General features: G+C 35.6%; 1 protein-coding gene across 2 annotated transcripts in view; it reads left to right on the top strand.

The window, feature by feature from the left end:
• Positions 1–2,797: 2,797 nt before the first annotated feature.
• The window catches only part of LOC128248897 (uncharacterized), a 216,375-nt gene continuing 215,088 nt past the window's right edge, over positions 2,798–4,084 (top strand). For both annotated transcript variants that reach the window (XR_008265047.1, XR_008265048.1), the window contains exon 1: positions 2,798–3,128. The gene's annotated coding sequence lies outside the window, so the exon portion shown is untranslated. The remainder of the gene's footprint in view (positions 3,129–4,084) is intronic.

Below are 4,084 nucleotides of genomic sequence, written 5' to 3'. Positions count from 1 at the left end.
TTGGTTGTTATTTCGAGCAGAAAAATCGACTTCCTATAGGATTCTTCGTTAGCTCATATATATGTTATTGTTGTCGTTATTATTATTGTTGTTGTTTAACTCCAGCTCAACCACAATCTAGCATACCTATGATTGAAATGATTTGCATTCACGACTGATAACAAGCAGGCCACATACATACATACATACATACATACATGCATACATACATACATACATACATACATGCATACATACATACATACATACATACATACATACATACATACATACATACATATAACTCTTCGAAACGCCGGTGTTATAATGGTGGCAGCTGATGAAGGAAATGTTCTCTATGTGGCCTGTGTGTTTTTTGTACCTTGTTCCAAGGGTTGGTATTGCTTACCAGTGTCATGTGCGACTTACGAAACGCTGAAGTCAAAATTCTTTAACTAAGATTGTATGGGATGTGGTTATCACAGCTCTTGTTATAACTTCAAATTCCACCTTTCTTATTACGTGCTGTATTTAATTATCATATAACTCTCACTATTTGCATATAATTTGATAACAAGGATTACAAAGAATATACTAACATAAATCTGAGGATAAAACGAATTATCAAGTAAAGATCTTATTGCGTAATTCTGACTGTTTTTTTTTTGTTGGAATAGTTGAAGAGAGCATCTTTTGCATGGTACTTACAATACTTGATATGACTTATCTACTCTTGCTTGCTTAACTTTCGAAAGAAGGTTTTTAAATGTTAAGAACTTAAACCATTTAAAAATTACTGACATTAAAGATACTTGACATTTACAATGTTTCAAGCATGATTTTAGGTCAAAGTAAGGTTAAAAACAAACAATGAAAAGAATAAAATAGACAAAGTTAAAACAGAAACACAAAAACCAACAACAACAACAACTCTACAAAACAAACATAAATGGGAGTTAATGGAACAGAAACATTGAATGTAATGTTGCTGATTTAACGAAAGACCATTTAGTCAGAGAAGCGACTTAAATTTCATTATAGAGTATAATAGAAGGGTAATTAAAAATCGGAATATCCAGATTGGTAATGCTTTAAGATTTAGCCGAAATTAAGCTGAAATCTTTCTTGCCGGTTGTAATGTTTCTCGTGGTTTCTCGGTTTCATACGTTTCTCTCTCTCATCTAATTTCACTGAGAAGACAAATGAGAAACAACGAAAGAAAAGACTAAAGAATTAGCGTTAAAGAAAGTTTGGGAAAACTGAAAGAGCGAAAAACAGAAAGGAACGAGGTAAGAAAAAAAAAAGGATGGACATAACAAAGGAAGAGAGAGGGAGAGAGAGAGAAGGATGGAGAGTGTGAGAGAGTGAGAGATGAAGGAATGTCTGGTTTACTTGATTGGAGAATTTCTGTGAGTGATGCTGTTGCTGAGTGCAAACGACATTCGACGCTATGAATCTTATGAAAGCAAGAGCTAATACCATCCAATTAACCACATGATGAAAGAAAATGAGACAAGGGGGGTCGCACTAGGCCTTTAAATGGGACGTTTATTTTATTACTTGTTAGAAGGAATAACAAGTCAAACAACACCACGAACTACCAAACTAGGAGAAGGAAGGTTCCTTTAAAAATGTCTGCTGATCTTTCACACTTCTCTTTAACACGTTCACACTAGCTTGAACAAGCAATAAAAGTTCTTGCTAGTTTAACAGCTGACCTCAAATACAACCCAATATAAAATAGAAATAATAAAAATAATAATAATAATAATAATAAAAAAAAGAAGCAAACAACGAATATAACAAAAACAGCGATAAAAACCAAACGAACCAACCTACAACTAAAATAAAGAAATATAAAAATAAATAACAATATTAGACTTTCTTGATGGCTAGAAGAGAGGAAGTTGAAGATGAGAACATTGTTATCTCTTGCCTTCTTTTTCTCTCCACCCCACTTCTTAACAAGAATGATTCCCCATTCTTTCTTTTTATTTATCACATCACCGTCTCTAACAACAAGGTGGTGGCAATGTAAATGGCAGAAGAAGACTTTGCCAAATGATACGCTAATATATTCTCAGTACTCACTAGAAATAATAGCAACTGTCTTCTTTAATTTGCTTTCATTTCCTTTATCTAGTTTAAACATTTGTTTTTCCAGTTTATTCTGACGGGCAGCAACAAGAAATATCTTCTTAGTTTCCAAGGGTTTATTTTTCTAAAGAGTTTTCTCTTTCCCTCGAGTGCAGTCGGCCATGTTAGATTTTTCAGCTTCAGTTTTATCATGTTCGACGTACCCATCTTCCACATTTCTTGTCCACACACACACACACAGACACACACACACACACACACACACACACACACACACACACACACACACACACACACACACACACACACACAGACTCTCCCTCTCTCTATTTCTTTCTCCCTCTCTCTCTTTCTCTCTCTTCCCCTCTTTCTTCCTATCTCTCTTTCTTTCTCTCTCTCTCTCCCTCTCTCTCTTTCTCTTTCTCATATACACATGCTCGCACACACACGGACAAGCGCACACAAACACATTAAACACCTACACACAAGAATCGCTCGCTCTCTCTCTCCCCTATATATGCATTTACACACACACACAAACACACTCACACACACAAGTATATATGCATACATATATGTATGTGTGTGTATATATATATATATATATACATACATAATTATGCATGTGCATATACGAGTGTGTGTGTGTGTGTGTGTGTGTGTGTGTGTGTGTGTGTGTGTGTGTGTGTGTGTGTGTGTGTGTGTGTGTGCCTAACAGATACTGACTTATAACAGCCTCCATGTGTGATAGTCTATTGTTGCATCACTAACAAATGAAAGAATATTGAAGACTGTTAAGCCTACCACCGAGAAAGGGAGAGGGGAGAGGAGAGATAAGTGAGAAAGGGAAAAGAAGCAATAATAAAATAAAAAAAATAAAAATAAAAGTCAAACGAAAAAGAATGCAAAAATGGTTTATTTGACAACTGGATGACAAGGAATTGTATTTCAGCATGAAAAGAACTGGCAAAAAATTAGGGAACAAGAATGAAAGGAATGATGTTTTCAAACCAAGGGGGCTTGACTGTTCGTTGGAGCAACTACTATGAGATGTAAGTAATTAAGACATTATTATTATTATTATTATTATTATTATTATTATTATTATTATTATTATTATTATTATTATTATTTTAATTTTTATAACGTGCTTTCACTTCACTACCGAGCGCAGCTCTGTGCGCCTTGGGTATGTGCTGTGGTTTGCTGTGGTGCTCTTATGGTTACTGTATTGAAAGTGTTTTGCGTAGGATGTGTGCAGTGCCCAGTAGTGCAATTTTCTGCATGTTATATATATTTGTTATATTATTATTATTATTATTATTATTATTATTATTATTATTATTGGCAGAATCGTTAACTCGACGAGTAAGATGCTTAGCGGCATCTCGTTCGCCTTTACGTTCTGGGTTCAAATTCCGTCCAGGTTTGACTTATCCCTTCATCCTCTCGGGATCGATAAAATAAGTACCAGTTGAACACTGGGGTCGATGTAATCGGCTCATCACCCTCCCCCAAACTTGCCGCCCTTGTGGCAAAATTTGAAACTATTATTATTATTATTATTATTATTATTATTATTGACTGAATCGTTAGCACGCCGGTTGAAAAGCTTAGCGAGATCTCGTCCGTCTATACGTTCTGAGTTCAAATTCCGCCGGATTTGACTTTACCGTTTATCCTTCCGGTATCGATAAAATAAGTACTATTTTGATGTAATCGACTTATCGCGCATCTCTAAAATTGCTAGTCTTGTGTCAAAATTTGAAATCACTACTACTACTACTACTACTACTACTACCACCACCACCACCACCACTACTACTACTACTTAATCGGCGGGCTCGCAGAGCTGCTAGCAAGCTGGACAAAATGCTTAGCGTAATTTCATCTGTCTTTTTGTTCTGAGTTCAAATATCGTGGAAATAGACCTTGTCTTTCATCTTTCTGGGCTCGATAAATTAAGCACTAGTCAAGCACTAGGGTCGATCTAGCTGACTTGCTCCCC

This window comes from Octopus bimaculoides, chromosome 1, assembly GCF_001194135.2.
Source record: "Octopus bimaculoides isolate UCB-OBI-ISO-001 chromosome 1, ASM119413v2, whole genome shotgun sequence".
Classification (NCBI taxonomy): Eukaryota; Metazoa; Mollusca; class Cephalopoda; order Octopoda; family Octopodidae; genus Octopus; species Octopus bimaculoides.
This window is presented reverse-complemented; position numbering and strand designations above follow the sequence as displayed.